At 35.2% G+C, this 18,647-nt stretch overlaps 1 pseudogene; it reads right to left on the bottom strand.

The window, feature by feature from the left end:
• Positions 1-1,584: 1,584 nt before the first annotated feature.
• Positions 1,585-1,900, bottom strand: LOC101277989 (histone H3-like centromeric protein A; annotated as a pseudogene).
• Between the last annotated feature and the right edge of the window lie 16,747 nt (positions 1,901-18,647).

Raw genomic sequence — 18,647 nt, 5'->3', positions numbered from 1 at the left:
CATGCTTGCGGGTTGCCAGGAACTAAGGAGGGGATGGGAGTGAAAGGATAGTGGGTGTAGGTATAAAAGGGTGACATAAGGGGTCCTTCTGGTGATGAGAGTGTTCTATATCTTGACTGTATCAATGTCAGTATCCTAGCCGTGATATTGCATCATAGTTTTACAAAGTGATAGCATTTGAGAAGCTGGTGAAAGGTACACATAATCTGTCCACAGTTTCTTACAACTGCATGTGAATTTATATTTATCTCAAGATAAAGTTTTTAATGAAAAATAATGAAATTAAAGTAATAAAACATGTAATTTCCAAAGCAGCATTTTTTTTCATAGATAGATAAGCTTTATTCCAATGTCTACATAAAAATAAGTTGATGTCGAACAGGAAAAGGTTTTTCCAAAGGGTTAAAATCTATCAAACAACAGAACTTGGTCCTTTTCCCTTTAGTTTGTCTCTCAATTCAGTTGGCTGACACATCATTATTAGTGTCTGCCCTCACTAACCATTTTCACCACACACAATATCTAAAAGTCTTCGGCATTTCCCATTTCTCTGGAAATGTGTTAAACTGCTTTCAGTTACAAGCAATGGGAAAGATTTTTATCTGCTCATACTCTATTCCATCGGAGACAAAAACACATTCCTGAATTCTCTTGTTTAAACTGTGGCTGTTGGCAAAGTGTCCAGATGAAGAACTTAATGCTGATACACAAAGAACACAGTATAATCTCTGTATAGTAGTAACTCTGCTTTAACTTTTTCTCATTAAATAATTATTTTTATTATGTCTCCACAAGGAAGTTATAAAAATTACCTGTAAAAACATTGAAAAGGCTCTTAAAAGTCCTGGAATGAAAAATTCTGCAGTATAAATTATGATACATCTTCTATGATTTGCAAATAAGAATAAAATAAATTCTATAAGTTAGAATTTCTGAATGAGTTTGATAGGAATTTACCAGAAGGAGCCAGACCATCAAAGCTTAACGATTTCCTATTTTCATCCCAGCTGAGTTTTTAAAAAGCTATATAATCTGTTGACAGGCACAATCCACACAGGAACTTGCTGCTGCCACTAATGATGAAGTCAATCTGAAGGACAGAGATTTGCATGCTGGACATGCCAGCCTCTTCCATGCAACTGGCTGAAGTGGTCTTCTCTTATTTTTTCCCTTATGTTTTAAATAAAAGTAAATATACCTATGGTAAAAAAATTTAAATGGTACAGAAAAATCTAAAATAATAAAAAAATTAAATGGTACAGAAAGATCTTTTCTCCCATAACCTAGAAAATCTGATGTCTTCCAAATCATCAGTCTTATGAATAATTTGCAAAGTGAAGTCAAACTCGGAGTCTCTTCATCTGAAAATTAATCTCAGGACTTTTGCAATGTGTTGATTCTGTCATATATTACCTCTGTTACAGAGGAAAGCCATGCAGTCTTCTACTTAAAAAAAACTAATTACAAAAGCAACATGCACACTCTGCTCAGAGATAGCAAGTCCAGGCAGCACCTTGTACTCCGTGGATCTGGTCCTGGTTACGGGCAGCATCCCTGGTATCCAGAGTCAAGGGCGGCAGGAGCTCAGCCGAGCCCTTCCTGAATGCCTCGTATCCTCCTGGCCAGCTGCACATCCTTCGGGAAGCGAGTGACACGGCCTGTATGTAAGGAGAGGAGATAGACATCCTAAAAGAGATTAACTAGAAACACTTCTGCTGCCAGGCGGCAGAAGGAGTTCTTCCTTAACATCAGGTGTGTGCTCTTCTGAAGAGTTCGGATCTCCTTCAGAACCCTATGTCTCCGGCGAGCAAGTTGACGGGAGGAAGTGCCTAAGGATGGGCCCGGCCGGGGGCGACCTCCTTGGGGCTTCGGGCTTGCGGATCCGGCGGCGCGGGCCCATGGCTGGAGCTCAGGCTTGCGGACCCGCGGTTCCTTCTCGGCCTTCCAGGTCCGGAGGCAGAGGCTGCCGTCCAGGGGAGGGTCAGCAGCGCCCTGGCAGCGTGCCGCGGCTAGGTGGCGTTCAAATTGTCCGCTCCGCCGTGGATTCACTGCTGGCGTTTTTTCCAAAGCAGCATTCTTGAAAATAATTTCATCTGACTGTTGTGGCTTGTCAGTAATAGAGGAAATACTATTTTATGTTGGTTAATTTGAGAATGGAATTTTTAGCTTTGCATTTATTAACAAAAAATGTGCTAACTCATATGTTACTTATGTTTCAGATAACTTTCTAAACTAATCTCCAGGATATATATTTTTTTAAAAAAAGTGTCAAATTATCTGGTATATATATCCAAGTAGTAGAAAAGATAATGCTCCTCAATTTGCCTTTACCAACCAGTTGTAAATGTATAAAAATACTCATGGGGGCTTCCCTGGTGGCGCAGTGGTTGAGAGTCCGCCTGCTGATGCAGCGGACACGGGTTCGTGCCCCGGTCCGGGAAGATCCCACATGCCGCGGAGCGGCTAGGCCCGTGAGCCATGGCCGCTGAGCCTGCGCGTCCGGAGCATGTGCTCTGCAATGGGAGAGGCCACAAAAGTGAGAGGCCCGCGTACCGCAAAAAAAAAAAAAAAAAAAAAAAGAAGAAATTTTATCAGGTTTACGTTTCTCTTCATAATGTTCAAAATATATACAGTAAGTTTTCAGATGATTTTATAACCATGTTTATCAGGTATTAAAAAGAATCCAACTCACCCTGAGGAACATGTTCTTGTTTTGATAAAAACTAATCACTTTGCTTACAAATGGGGTACAACATAAACTCAGTGTAAAAGAAAGAAAATTGATTGTCAAATGTGTAAATAAAATTTGAATTTATGCTCATTTGGCATACCCAATCATAAATACACTATTGTGAACCTAAGTGTTTATTCAGAAAGTCTTGAAATTTTCCAGATCCTTTATGCCCAAGTGGAGATATTTCCAAGAGGAAGCAATGCATTCAGGTTCAACACAGTACCTAATCAGAGTCTATTTCTATGCAAAGTTGAAATAAAAATGTTTGAAAAGTTTTAGACCATCCCTTAAAATAATAAAGATAACTAATATCTTGATTAATAATTTCTCTTAAATTGTCATTTATATTTCGGTTGATAAGGACTTTTTACTGTAATAATAGTAACGAGTAGGTTTTTCTTTTATATTACAGTTCAGTAATTGAGTTAATAAAGCATGTTCTCTTATTAAAGCGTTTTGGCCTTTGCACCATTCTTGCTTGTCCCAAATATCTATATAGTCTATATAATCCATATCTATATATCTACACCATGAAGTTATTGTGTTTTAAAAACCTTTCTCCAATTTCCCTTGTTATGAAAGATTAGATGTACAAAATAGCTTTATTTTAACTTTAAGAAACTTTAAGAAACTCAAACCTGACAAACACCTAACAATTAACTGTGTTCACTGTATTGATTTATCATAATACTGCCATGAGTAATGTTGACTTCATTGCTTCCCAATTAATACTTTAATCCATACAACTTTGGACCATAAATGAAAGTATTTTGATGAGTTATTTTATTAAGTTAATTATTTTGCTTATTAAAAATGTCTATAGAAATAATATAAGTTCAGATAAGGCAAAAGAGTATATTGTGAAAACAGACTCATTCACACCCCAGATACCCAGGTCTTCTCTCCAAAACTACTGATAACATTTTCTTGTGGCTCCTCAAGAAATTTGCTATTCACCTTAAATATAAGTGACATACGGATAGATTTTTTTAAAATTTCCCCAAATTGAAGTATACCTATGCTCTATTCCATAATTTTATGTTTTATTTTAAGCATGTATGTTGGTAAGAGTTTTATATCAGCAGATGTGTATTTACATGATATATCTGTTTTATATTTTATAATAAAATGCATAACACTCCTCTATTCATAATCATAAAGACTTTCATTTTTTCTGTTTTTCTCCTTTTTTCTATTAAAAACGCTATGATTATTCTCGTTGTACACATTTATTTTCATACTTTTAATGATAATAAGCTCTTTTGTAGTGTTTACTCTATACCAGGTACTCTTCTGAGACATTATATAATTAGATCATCCTTCAATCCTATGAAGGATTTATTATTTCCATTTCATATATGTGGAAAATAAAGAAGAGAATACTTTAATATTTTCTGAAGTTCATGCATATGGTAAATGGCAGAACTGGAATTAGAAGGTAACCTAGATGCAAAAAAAAAAAATTATAACTTCTACATTAGATTCTCTCTCATGTATTTGAATACAATATAAGATAAAACTATGGATGTAGAATACTCAAGCCAAATAATAGATGTACTTTTCAATTGGCTATACAACCTACATTACCTTATTGCCCTTCAGAAAGATTTCATCAATTTGTAATTCTACCAATATATCATTCCTTCAACTATATGTGTACTATCAACTATTTTGACAATTGTTTACAGGATATAAATATTTTTTTGTTATTTTAATTTTTCTTATTATGATACATGTGGTTTCATAAATTTGTAATCCACTTGTCTATCTTTGGTATGATCTGCCTTTTCTGTTTTCTGTTGTCTTATAAAACTTTGTTCTTAGAAAGTGATTAAAAAGTAAACCTCTCATTTGAAGCACCATCTATATCATCTAGTACATATCTCTATGTATTTGAATTTATATTTAACCCTTTTTCTGGCTGCATGGAAGTCATTGTTTATTTTTCTGCAAATCCCAAATAATTTTAATTAACACACTTTTATGATAACTGTGGTATTTGGCAACCCAGTCTACCAGTTGTCTAATTGTTAAGATTTTTTTTTCTTATTATTCCTGAATGCTTGTTTTTTATAGAAACTTGACTTACAACTATTGTTATAATCAGGTTATTTATATATTTTTTACTAATTAAATATGATGGTGTAAATGACACTTGAATCCTCCCAGAGTGAAACCATAAACTCAGACTGGGATTTGGGGAGGGGGAAGAAAATATTTGTCTTTTTGGCTGTACTTTTCCTGGAATAGAGCACCCAGGCTAGAGCTTCCATGACACATATCTGTGGTTCATGAAATGTGGATGAGTCATGGATCGAATGTCACAGACTCACTGCTGTTACTGAGATTTAGTAGATTTTCTTGAATGAATGTTTCTTCATTAGTTGTATGGTCTTAGAACAATTTTCAGAGGCTTTAAATGATGGCATTTTTAAGTTTTTTTTTTTTCCTGAGGAGGTTTTCTGGGAGTCCATGTATAGACTCCTGGCTTAATTTTCTCACCAACATTTGCCCTCTTCACACTCATGAACTCATGCCGTATTTCAAATTCATTACTTGACACCTGATTTTTTTCTGGTTTAATGGTTTTGATTCATTTGAATTCTGCTTAATAATTTGGTGAATAGTATCAGATCATGTATTGATTACATATGTATTTTATTTAGGAGTCTTCAGCTAGGGACAAAGATATGTCCAGATTACCTCAGATGTTGGAATACTGTTGTTTTGGATCAGAATTTCCATTATTATCAATAGAAGTTTTAAGAATAAAATTATTATTGAATATTGTTTTACTAAGAAAGAAATATATGTATTGTCACTTCCATTCTATCAATGGATATACAAGACTTGGAAAGCACAGATAATACAATAATGTAAGACTGCTCTATGCCAAAGCTCTGGGGAAAGATTTTTATTTTTTCATTTGAAAGGGGAAATTTTTAACTGTATTTCAGAAATTATTTTTACATCAAATAAATTTTATACTTGCCTAATGATAGCAGTTTGAATAATGGATATCTCTGTTATTAAAATTTCAAATTAATTTCTCATACAGTCCTTATTTTACAGTAGTTTGCTCATTTATTTTTATGAAACCAACAGTATTTTGATCTCATCTTTCACACTGATATTTTTCAACACAGAGCAATTGTTCCACTTATATGGGAAGTTGAGTTTCCACATCTAGTAATCTGTATCCCTTTCCCACTTCTCAAAATCAAACAAACAAAACAGAACTTTCCTTAAGGAATGTTCTCTAATGATGAAAATCTGTTATCTATTCATAAGGCTAATTAATGCATTATCTTTATTGCAAAGTGTCTGTGTAAAAACAAACTATGGAATAGCTAATGCCTAGGAACATGTGTCCATAAGTGATAAACCATCTGTTAGTTTAGCTAGTTTACAGAAAATTATTTTCATTCCACCAATGACTGCAAAGTGATATTATAGCAAAATCTTGTGGAAATGATGCAGTTTAGGTTCTTATGAACCTGTAAACCAGGGTCAGAGTAAGGGGCTATATTTCTGTGTGTATGAGTACAAGGCTGCTCTAATATAGTAGATTCCAGCTTATTATAGATACCATGATAACACATAAAAATAATCTAGGGAACTGTATTAATACTTTTGCCAATATATAAGACAAAAATTAAATAATGACCAAAAAGAGCTGCTTATGGTACAAAGCAGTTTTTAACTTTAAGGCTATATAATACTCCTTATGATATAGCAACATATGATTAAGAGACATGCCGTTTTTTATTTTATTAACTCCTAGAAAATCTCACCGAAATGATTTTCACCCCATCTCCCTGCTTGATTCCCACTCAGTTCTGACTCCAAATTGGAAAGCTGACTTTAATCCCTGAATATCTTTGTGAAATTAGGATTTATAAGTGTTAACCTAAAACAAATAAACTGTTATAAATGTTAACCTAAAACAAATAAACTGTTGTAAGTGTTAACCTAAAACAAATAAACTGTTTTTTCTCTAGCAAAAATAAGTTTACTCAGGATCAGCAAATAATTGTAATTTGGGGTCTGCAACAAGCCATTTGCAAGTCCTGCAAAAGAAGGAGAGGAGAACTCTTTTTTAGAAGGGAAAGGGAGCTGGGAGGGTTATGGTAAACAAACAGTCCATTGGAGGAATTTAGAGTTCCAAGTATACTGGCTTTTCATCTGCCAAACTCTTGCAAAGAAAGAAGAGGAAGTCTTTCTTTTCCTGTTGGGCTCTGCTATCATTATAAGGCATGAGTGTTTCTCCTTCTGACCTCCTGCTCCTTTTTGAGGTTTCTGTATATTATTTTTTGCATAAGAAATTTGTTCATTCAGATGACCAAAATATATTTCTCATTTATATTTTGTCTTTGTCCAACGTTCCTGGATCACAGCTCCCCAAACCCTTGTAATCTCCTAAGTGATTAGAACAACAAAGGTGTCTTTTGGTATGTTAATGAGGTAAAGTTTGGACCACACCTAACAAAAGGGATGCATTTCCAGGGATAGCCAATCATGTGATTAGAGGGTTGAACTTTCAGTCTCATTCCTTTACCTCCAGGAAGGGGAGAGAATTTGGAGGTTGAATCAATTGCCAGTTGCCAATGATTTAAACAGTCATGACTATGTAATAAAGCCTCCATAAACCCCTCAGAAGATGGGGTTTGGAGGTCTTCTTTGTTGATAAACACATGATGGTGCTGAGAGAGTGGTGCACATGGAGAAGTCAAGCCCCTTTCCATATGAATCTTTTACATCTGGCTGTTCCTTAGTTATTTATTTTTATAATAAACAGATAATTTAATAAGTAAAATGCCTCTCTGTGTTCTGAGAGCTGCTCTAGTAAACTAATAGAACCTGAAGAGGGAGTCTTGGAACCTCTGATTTGGTCAGATTTGGCCATTTGGTCAGAACTGTCAGTAAAAACCTGTACTTTTGACTGGTGTCTGAAGTCCAAGGAAGGAGTCATGGGAAGCTCCAATCTGTAGCCCATCGGAAGCACAGATAACAACCTGGGTTGGAGTGACATCTGAATTGGGAGGAGGGGCAGTCTCATCTGGACTGAACACTTAACCTCTGGGATATGAAGCAATCTGAAGGTAGATAGTCCCAAAATTGAGTTGAATTGTAGGACACTCAGCTGATTTTTTTGAGCATCGCTTGTTGTTGGTGTGGGGAGACCTTGTTCACACACACACACACACACACACACTGGAACATTGGAAATGGGTCCAGGAACTTAATTTAGACTTCCTCTCATTACCATGAATCAGTTTAACTGTGAGTTCTTGACTTGGTATTCTATTCTAAGTCACATTTATATTTCTTGTCAATGTTCAAAAGGGACAGAGACTGCCAAATACAAATTGGCACTTGTCATCTACCTCTACAAGGATTAAATCATGAGCTGACGCAGCTGCTGATTTTTAACACCCCTGAAAGGAGTTCAGGGTGGAGATCAGGAAGGAGGCATCCTGTGCTCTGGGGAAAACTGGCATAGCAGCTCTTCAGATAGTCAGATATTTTCAAGAGATTTTATTAAACCAATTCTTGCATCTTCTCACATCTTAGAAAGTACTGAAATCCTTCATGGTGACATCTGCTCCTCGTGACTAGCAGTAACCTTTACAAGATTAAGCAGCAACCTTCTGTAAAAGATATGTGCTTGATTGTATGTACTCCCCCTTCACGAAAATCACATATATACTGACCTTCCCCCCTACCTCTTTGGAGCAGTTTCTCAGAGCTATCCGAAATGCTGTCTCCTGGGCTATAGTCCGCATTTTGCCCCCAAATAAAACTTAACTCACGTTGTGCATTTTTTTTTTCAGTTGACAGACTATTGTTTCTGAAAAGTTTTATTTTAACCAAGAAAAGAAATTAATGTGCATCTTTATATTCTTTTACTAATGGTTTGTATTTCTAAGTGCCATGTTGGTGGGTTAAGAAACTCCAGGGAAAACTGTTAAACACATAATTAGGTATATTGAGACCAAAAGAGCCTACATGTGCAAAATGTGTTAATGTGATTCTTGCTAATGATTATCCATGGTTTATACAATATTACATTGATTTTTTTTTCCACTTGGAAAATATTCAATTAACTGAGATTCTAGAGAACTATATGTCACTAACTTAGTTTGCATCTCAGTTTCCTCTACATTAAGTGAAGAGACCAAACTAAATTAAACATCTTGAATCTTCATTTAGAAGAGTGTTTCTAGGATGAGCACAATGTATTAATTATATATTGCTGTATAATGAATTACCCAAAGCATAATTGCTTAAGACAATACATATTCGTTTGTGAGCTGTGTGTTTGGAAGCATCTTAGTTGAGCAGTTCTGGCTTGATAAATCTCACGAAATTACTTTATAGTCAAGATGTTGACCGGAGCAGCAGTTGTTCAAAGGTTTAACTGAGGCTGGAGGATTCTCTTTAAATCAGTTGGTTAGGCCCCAGTTCAAATGAGACCACACACTTTTTTTTGTTCCCTTGGGACTACCTGAATTTACTCTGTTATGTGGTACCAAATAATCCTCTAACCGCAGATGAATAAGCAAAAAACAAATGTGTGAAAAATAGCACTAGGCATAGCAGTTTGGTCGACTGTGAGAAAAAAAAAAAAAAAAGATTGTCTTTACTCACTATAACTATTAGAACCACCACAAATGTCAACACAAACGAAGCGTAGGTAATCTTACTGCATTAGACAACATCTATTTTTAAAAGTTATAACTCAGTCTATAGCTAATGAATATGCTATGACTCCACTACATCAAAATGCTAGGCTTCTAATGGTCTAATGGACGTTTAAATAGCTAATGATCATTAGACTACAGGGCTGAGAATAATGAGTAAAGATGAATAAGAAAGTAAAATAAAAATACATTTTACTTTCTTACACAGCTTTTTTACCTACCAAAATTTTCTGAATTGTTTAGGGTTAAGAATACTATATTTGGAGAACATTTTCGAACTTGTATGGAAATATATTTTTCCTGTATTGTTTTTCCTGAGAAGGCGCAACTTTACTGGTTTCAGAGTTTTGATTTCTTTAGATCAGCATTGTCTTTTTTTTTTTTTTTAATGCTAATATTGCACTCAATGTTAGTAAAGGCACAGTCAACATCACAGGAAATATTTCAGAACAATTATGTTCATATTTCAGAACAATTATTTTTATTTCTAACTTTGGGGTTTGAACTGTACTATAGGCTGAGTTTTAAACTATTTTTAAGTCCTGTAATATTACCTTTTATAAAATGTGTTGTAATTAAAATAAGTGTATGATTGGGCCACCAAAGTGGCTGTTCTCTTGCTCTCTCTACATCCCCTACTCAACCAGTGCCTGCTTCACCTATAACCTACTCACATGACTGACCTTTCTACATACTTGGCCCATACACCTGCTAGTGATTGTTCTAATCTTTAGATCAGAACATCTCCACCAGGATATCTTATCAAAGGGGCAGTGAGGGCATGGCCCTCTGTTAATTCCCCTGGTAACCAATGAGCCAACCTGATTTCAATTCCCCCTGTAACTGGTAAACACTCCCCACCCAGCAATGACTGCCTCCATCTGCCACACATGAGTTGGGTGTCACTCCAGGACCTTGCTTCAGATGTGTAAGATTCCCCCTATCCATTAAATCACTGATGTCTCTTTTGCTGACTCTGGGCTCTCTCTTTGGTCTCCAGGCTGGGTAAGTACAAGGCTTGCAGGCCTGCAGTGTGCAGCCCAACAGTAACTCTTCGAAAAATACATGAAATTAAAGGAGTGAGGGAGATTTTATCTGAAAATATAAATTATTCTACACCTTGTGAAAAATCTTTTTAAAGAACTTTCAGGTAAACTCAAACATGATGATTTAATGACAGTTTTACTTTTATTGTAGTGTTAAAATTTTAAATAATATTTTATTATGTCTAAGAAAATTGTTGCTGATAGTGGAAGTGAAGGATGCATTTTTTTGTTTATGTAGATTTTGTTTTTACCTTGTCCTCATACAGGGGAAAATTAACTCTATAGTTATTAAACTTTACTCATGACTCAAATTTCTTACAAAGTTTCTGTTAGTGTTCATACAGAGATTCATCCTTACCAATTTCCATTAGTTTCACTAACAGAAGAAATAATTTGCCTATAGAAAAATTCATTTATTCCCTAATCACACAGTCTGTGTTAAGTTTCAACATTATAAAACAAACACACCACCTACATTAAAAAAGAAAATAATATTTCATGAAAATGTTGAAAGTTCAGAGGTAGGGCAGACTTGAGGTTTGTTTTATACCAGTAGATCAGTGCTGTCACTAATGTTTTCTTGTTGTTTTTTTTCCCTCTCCACTTGTCTGACTGGAATTAGTGGTATCTTCAACTTTCCTCTGGTAACAAAATGTCTGCTTGAGTTTCAGGAACTGCATGTTTCTCATCCAAGTTAAAAAAGAGTGCACCTTTCCTCTCCAACATCAAATAGAAGTGCTGATTTTCACTTTGATTGAATTAGCTTAAATCCTTTGTCCCTTTCCCCCAATATACACTATTACCTCTGGAATGTTGTGCACAATTTGGACATTTGGCTTCAGCCTGGTCTGCTTTTCCATCTCTCAACTGTGACTAAGACACTAAAAGTACCCTTCTCATTTTATGCCAATCAATGCACATTTCTGTATTTGAGGGTAGAATAAATCCCTGCCCCCACCTCAAACCTCATGGCTAATACACAATGAAAGAAGGGAGGAATGACTCATGAATTTTAAGTGCAACTGCTCAGTCTAATTTCTAATATTACCTCAACCCTTCATTCCTGAATTAACTCACTTTGCTCAGAGTGCATGCTCCTCATTACATATTGCTGAATTTGATTTTATAATAGTTTGCTTTGGATTTTTGCATTCATGTTCGTGAGATTAGCCTGTAATTCATGAATTTCTGGTCAAATATCATGTTCTTTGGAAGACTTTTTCTATGACTGGTATTATGTCTTCTTTGAATGTTTATTAGAAGTCACTGGTTAGCAACATATATAAATTTTCTTTGAGGGAAGGTATTTTCACTACTGATTGATTTTGTTTAGTAAAAGATTATTCAAATTTTTAATTCTGTTTTAAAGCAATTGTGCTAAATTATATTTTTCTAAGAACTTATCCATTTTGTTTACATTTTCATGTAAATTTCTTCATCCAAACTCCATTATTTTTTAAATTTATTTTTACTGAAGTATAGTTGATTTACAATGTTGTGTTAATTTCTGCTGCACAGCAAAGTGACTCAGTTATACACATATATACAATCTTTTTATATTATTTTCCATTATGGTTTATCTCAGGATACTGAATATAGTTCCCTGTGCTATACAGTAGGACCTTGTTGTTTACACATTCTATATGTAATAGTTTGCATCTACTAACCCCAAACTCCCAGTCCTCACCCCCCTCCCTGTTCTCTATATCTGTGAGTCTGTTTCTGTTTTATAGACAGGTTCATTTGTGCCATATTTTAGACTCCACATATAAGTGATATCATATGGTACTTGTCTTTGTCTTTCTGACTTACTTCACTTAGTATGATAATCTCTAGTTGCATCCATGCTGCTTCAAATGGCATTATTTCATTATTTTTTATGGCTGATTAGTATTCCATTGTATATATGTATCACATCTTCTTTATCCATTCTTCTATTGATGGGCATGTAGGTTAGCTAATATAAATAGTGCCACTATGAACATAGGGGTGCATGTATCTTTTTGAATTATAGTTATGTCTGGATAAATGCCTAGGAGTGGGATTGCTGGATCATATGGCCACTCTATTTTTAGTTTTTTTAAGGAATTTCCACTGTTTTTCAAAGTGGCTGCACCAGCTTTACATTCCCACCAACAGTGTAGGAGGGTTCCCTTTTCTCCACACCCTCTCCAGCATTTGTTGTTTGTAGACTTTTAAATGATGACCATTCTGACCTATGTGAGGTGGTACCTCATTGTAGTTTTGATTTGCAATTCTCTAATAATTAGTGATGTTGAGCATCTTTTCATGTGCCTATCGGCCATCTGTATGTCTTCTTTAGAGAAATGTCTAGTTAGGTCTTCTGCCCATTTTTTTGATTCAGTTGTTTGTTTGATTGTTTGTTTGTTTGTTTTAATTGAGTTGTATGAGCTGTCTGTATATTTTGGAAATTAAGCCCTTGCCAGTCACATCATTTGCAAATATTTTCTCCCATTTTGTAGTTTGCCTTATTGTTTTGTTATGGTTTCCTTTGCTGTGCAAAGCTTGTTAAGTTTTATTAGCTCCAATATGTTTATTTTGGTTTTATTTCTATTGCCTTGGGAACTGACCTAGGAAAACACTGGGGCATTTTATGTCAGAGAATGTTTTGCCACCAGTCTCTTCTAGGAGCTTTATGGTGTCTTGTCTTACATTTAACACTTTAAGTCATTTTGAGTTTATGTTTATGCATGGTGTAAGGGTGTGTTCTAACTTCATTGATTTACATGCATCTGTCCAACTTTCCCAGCACCACTTGCTGAAGAGACTGTCTTCCTCCCATTTTTTATTCTTGCCTCCTTTGTCAAAGATTAATTGACCATAGGTGCATGGGTTTATTTCTGGGTTCTCTATTCTGTTTCACTGATCCCTATGTCTGTTTTTGTGCCAATACCACACTTTTGAAAATGTAGCTTTGCAGTATTGGCTGAAGTCTGGGAGAGATATGCCTCCTTCTTTGTTCTTTTCCCTCAGGATTGCTTTGACAATTCTGAGTCTTTTATTGTTCCACATAAATTTTAGGATTATTTGTTCTCGTTCTGGGGAAAATGTCATGGGTAATTTGATAGGGATCACATTAAATCTGTAGATTGCTTTGGGTATTATTACCATTTTAACAATATTAATTCTTACAATCCAAGAGCATGGGGTATCTTTTCATTTCTTTGAATCATCTTTAATTTCCTTTATTAATGTTTTATTGTGCTCAGCATATAATTCTTTCACCTTCTTGTTCAGGTATATTCCAACATATTTTTTTGGTGCAATTTTAGAAGGTATTGTTTTCTTACATTCCTTTTCTGCTATTTCATGGTTAATGTAAAGAAATGCAACCAATTTCTGTATGCTAATCTTGTATCCTGCTACAGTGCTGAATTCATTTATCAGTTCTAGTAGTCTTTGTGTTGAGTCTTTAGGGTTTTCTATATATAGAAAGTATGATGTCATCTGCATATAATGAAAAATTTACCTTTTTCCTTACAATTTGGATAGGTTTTATTTCTTTTCCTTGTCTGATTGCTGTGGTTAGGTCTTCCAATACTATGTTGAATAAAAGTGGTGAGAGTGGGTATCCTTGTCATGTTCCAGATGTTAGTGGGAAGACTTTAGCTTTTTAATGTTGAGTATTATATTTGCTGTGTGTTTGTCATAAATAGTTTTTATTATATTGAGATATGTCCCCTCTATTCCCACTTTTGTGAGAGTTTCTATCATAAATTGATGTTGGATTTTGTCAGTTGCTTTTTCTGCATCTATTGAGATGATCATGTGGTATTTATCTATTTGTTTTCTTTTTTTTGATGTGGTGACTGACTGTTCTGCATATGTTGAAACATCCTTGTGAACTTGGCATGAATCCCACTTGGTTGTGGTGTATCATCTTCTTTATGTGTTGGGTTTGGCTTGTTAGTATTGTGTTGAGAATTCTTGCATCTATCTCCATCAAAGATATTGTCCTGTAATTTTCTTATTTGGTAGTATCTTTCTCTGGTTTTGGTATCAGGGTGATGTTGGCTTCATAAAATGTCTTTGGGAGTGTTCCCTCTTCTTCAAACTTCTGGAATAGTTTGAGAACAATAAGTATAATTTCTTCTTTGTATGTTTGGTAGAATTCACCTGTGAAGCACTTGTCCTGGGCTTTCGTTTGCAGGTAGTGTTTTGTTTTTGTTTTGTTTTCTTGAATTACAGATTGTATTTCACTTCTAGTGATAGGTTTGTTCAAATTATCTATTTCTTGTTGATTCAATTATGGTGGGCTGTGTGTTTCTAGAAGTTGTCCATTTCTTCTAGGTTGTTGAATTTGTTGGCATATAATTGTTCATGGTATTCTTTTATAGTTTTTTGCATTTCTTCAGTATTGGTTGATATTTCTCCTTTTACATTTCTTATTTTGTTTATTTGTGTTTTCTGTCTTTTCTTGTTGGTGAGCCTGGCCAGAGGTCTGTCAATTTTGTTTACCCTTTCAAAAAGCAGCTCTTGGTTTTATTGATTTTTTTTTCAATTTTTAGTCTCTATTTTATTTATTTCCTATCTGATCTTTATACTTTCCTTCCTTCTGCTGATTTTAGGTTTTGTTTGTTGTTTTTCTAATTCTTTTAGGTAGTAGGTTAGGTTGTTTGTTTTAGATTTTTTTTTTTTTTGAGGAAGGCCTGTATCTCTACGAACTCCCCTCTAAACACTGCTTTTGCTGCATCCCATAGATTTTGTATGGTGTGTTTTCTTTGTCATTTGTCTCAAGTTATTTTTTAATTTCCATTTTGATTTCTTCATTGACCCATTAGTTTTTTAGTAGCATGTTGTTTTGTCTCCATGTAAACCTTTTTTTTTTTTCTGATTTATTTTCCTGTGGTTAATTTCTAGTTTCATGCCATTGTGGTCAGAGAAGATGCTGGAAATAACTTCTATACTCTTATATTTGTTGACATTTGTTCTGTACCCTAATATGTGGTTAATCCTAGAAAATGTTTCATGTGCACTTGAAAGGAATGTGTAATCCAGTTTTTTGTTTTGTTGTATTTTGTTTATGTAAATGTCCTGAAAATTTCAACAAAATCTAACTGTTTTATTGCATCATCTAGTCTCTGTTGCCTTACTGATTTTCTGTCTAGAAGATCTGTCCTTTGATGTGAGTGGAGTGTTAAAGTCTCCTACTATCATTGTTTTACCATCAGTTTCTCCCTTTATGTCTGTTAGTATTTGTTTTATGTATTTGGATGCATATATCTTGATAAGTATAAATTCCTCTTCTTGTATTGATACCTTTATCATTATATAGTGTCCGTATTTATCTTTCTTTATGGTCTTTGCTTTAAAGTCTGTTTTGTCTGATTTGAGTATTGCAACCCCTATTTTCTTGGCATTTCCATTTGCATGAAATATCTTTATCCATCCTGTTCACTTTCATTCTATGTGTGTTCTTTGACCTAAAGTGGGTCTTTCATAGGCAGTATTTTGTAGGCTCTTGTTTTTTTATCCACTCTGCTACTCTTTGTCTTTTGATTGGAACATTTAGTCCACTGACACTTAAGATGATTATTGATAAATATGTATTTATTGCCATTTTAAACCTTGTTTTCCAGTTGATTCTATGTTTCTTCTTTGTTCCTTTTTTTTTCTTTTTAATTTTCTTTTTGTGGTTTGATGATTTCCTTTTAGTTTTGTATATTCTCTTTATGTTCTCTTCTTTTTGGTTTTCGTGAATTTATTTTACGTTTTTTATTTGTGGTTATCCTGTTTTTCAAGTACGTTAATGCTTTGCTATATCTACTTACTTTAGACTGAGTCATATAGGCTCAAACATGTTATAAAACAAAACAAAAGAGAAGAAAACAAAACAAAACAAAAACTATGTTTTCTTACTCCCTCCTCCACATTTTATGATTTTGGTGTCTTTTTTTTCATCTTCATGTTTATCCTTTCGCTGTGCCTTGTGTTTATCATCACTTCCACAAGTAGATCTTTTTGATTTGTATACTGGCTTATTTAAGTAATTTACTCTCCAATTGTGATTTTCACTTTCCTATGTATTCTTGCTTTTTTTTTTTTTTTCTATTTAGAGAAGACCTTTCAATATTTCTTTTAGGATTGGTTTAGTTTTCTTTTAGTTTTTGCTCGTCTGAGAAATTCTTTATCTCTCCTTCTATTCTAAATGATAATCTTGCTGGGTATATTCTTCTAGGTTGCAGATTTTTCTCTTTCAGGAGTTTGCACATATCTTGCCTCTCCCTTTTGGCCTGCAATATTTCTGTAGACAGATCAGCTGATAGACTTATGGGGGTTCCCTTGTAAAGAACTCTTTTTTTTTTTCTCTTGCTGCCTTTAGAATCCTCTCTTTAACTTTTGCCACTTTTATTATAATATGTCTTGGTGTAGGTCTGTTTGGGTTCATCTTTTTTGGGACCTTCTGTGCTTCCTATATCTGGATATCTATTTCCTTCTTTATACTTGGGAAGTTTTCAGCTATAATTTCTTCAAATACATTTCAATCCCCCTTTCTCCTTCTTCTCTTTCTGGAACCCCTATTATATGTAGATTGGCATGCTTTATATTATCCTATAAGTCTCTAATATTGCCTTCATTTTTTTTTTCAATCTGGCTTTCTGTCTGCTGTTCTGATTGGGTGATTTCCATTACTGTATCTTCCAGATCATTTATTCATTCTTCTGCATTATTTATTCTGCTAGTCATTGCCTTTAGCTCAGCTTTTGTCTTGGCAAATGAGTTTCCTCAGTTTTCTTGGCTCCTCCATTACTTTTTTACAGTAATCTGCAGTTCTGTTGATAGCCTTTCTTCAATATTTTTATTACCTCCTTTTTGAACTTGGTGTCTATTAGACTGATGAGGTCTGTTTCATTGTTTGTTCCTTCAGGGGACTCCTCTTGGTCTTTTAACTGAGAATTGTTCCTCTGCTTCTTCATTTTATTTATACTTCTCTTATTCTGTGAGTTTAGGAGAAACAATTATCTACTGTAGTCTTGAAGGGGTATTTATATGTGAGATTGTCCCTGTGTAGCTTGTGTAGTTTTAATATTTTTGGCACAATGGCTATTTGTAGTTTAGATGCTTGCTGCCTCTTTCCTTGACAGGTGCTGGTCATTATCCTCCTGCCAGGGGGTGTGCAACAGTGTCAGTGAGTATGCTCCTTGGGCTTGCACTAGTGTAGGCAGCAACTGACACCGGCTCATAAGTCTTTTAGTAGTGGTGGAAACACATGCCCACCTCTGGAGTATACTATGGTGGCAGCAGCAGCTCACACCTGCCCCTGGATCTCATGTAGGCAGTTTCCTGTTGCTTGTGAGCTTGCATGGGGAAAGAGGCTCTTATGGTGGTCCCACCCCTCTCTTCACATGCCTCCCAACAATGGTGACTTGTCTTTCTGGCAGGCCCAGGCCCTTACATGTACACCCTCAGTTGCCACACTCTAGGCCCTTCATGCTGTCTCCACACAGCCAACCCATGTCCTCTCCCCAGGTCTGACCTCCAAACCTGAGCTTTAGCACCCAGCCCCAGCCCACACTGGCAGACAAGCATCTCAGACTGGAGAGTGCATAGTGGTTGTACTGACCATATGTGCAGGTACATTTCACCTTCCATAAACCAGTTGCTGCACCCTCCTCCAAGGTTCCAAAACTCCGTCTCCATCCAGGCTGATCTCCCTGCCAGTGAAGGAACTTTCCAGGGTGCAAGAACATTTCCTCCTTCCCAGCTCCCTCCATGGGGCACAGGTCCCATCCCAATTCCTTTCTCTCTCTTTTTTATTTCCTTTTGTCCTACCTGGTTACATGGAGGCTTTCTTGACCTTTCAGAAGTCTGGGGTCTTCTGCCAGTGTTCAGTAGATGTTCTGTGTGAATCATTCCACATATAGATGTATTTCTGATGTATTTGTGGGAGGAGGTGAGCTCCATATCCTACTCCTCTGCCATCTTGATCACTCTCCCAAACTCCATTATTTTAATGTCTGTATCATTTGTTCTGTAGTTCCCTTTCTTATTCCTCATATTATCTATATGTACCATCTCTTTTTATTCATGAAATTTGTTGATCATCTTTATTTTACATTTTTTTATAATTTAATTGATTTCAGTTTTATTCTTTATCATTCTTTCTTCTACTTCTTTTAATCTTTTTCTATCATTGCTGCA

The sequence above is a fragment of the Orcinus orca genome, chromosome 19, assembly GCF_937001465.1.
Source record: "Orcinus orca chromosome 19, mOrcOrc1.1, whole genome shotgun sequence".
Taxonomy (NCBI): Eukaryota; Metazoa; Chordata; class Mammalia; order Artiodactyla; family Delphinidae; genus Orcinus; species Orcinus orca.
This window is presented reverse-complemented; position numbering and strand designations above follow the sequence as displayed.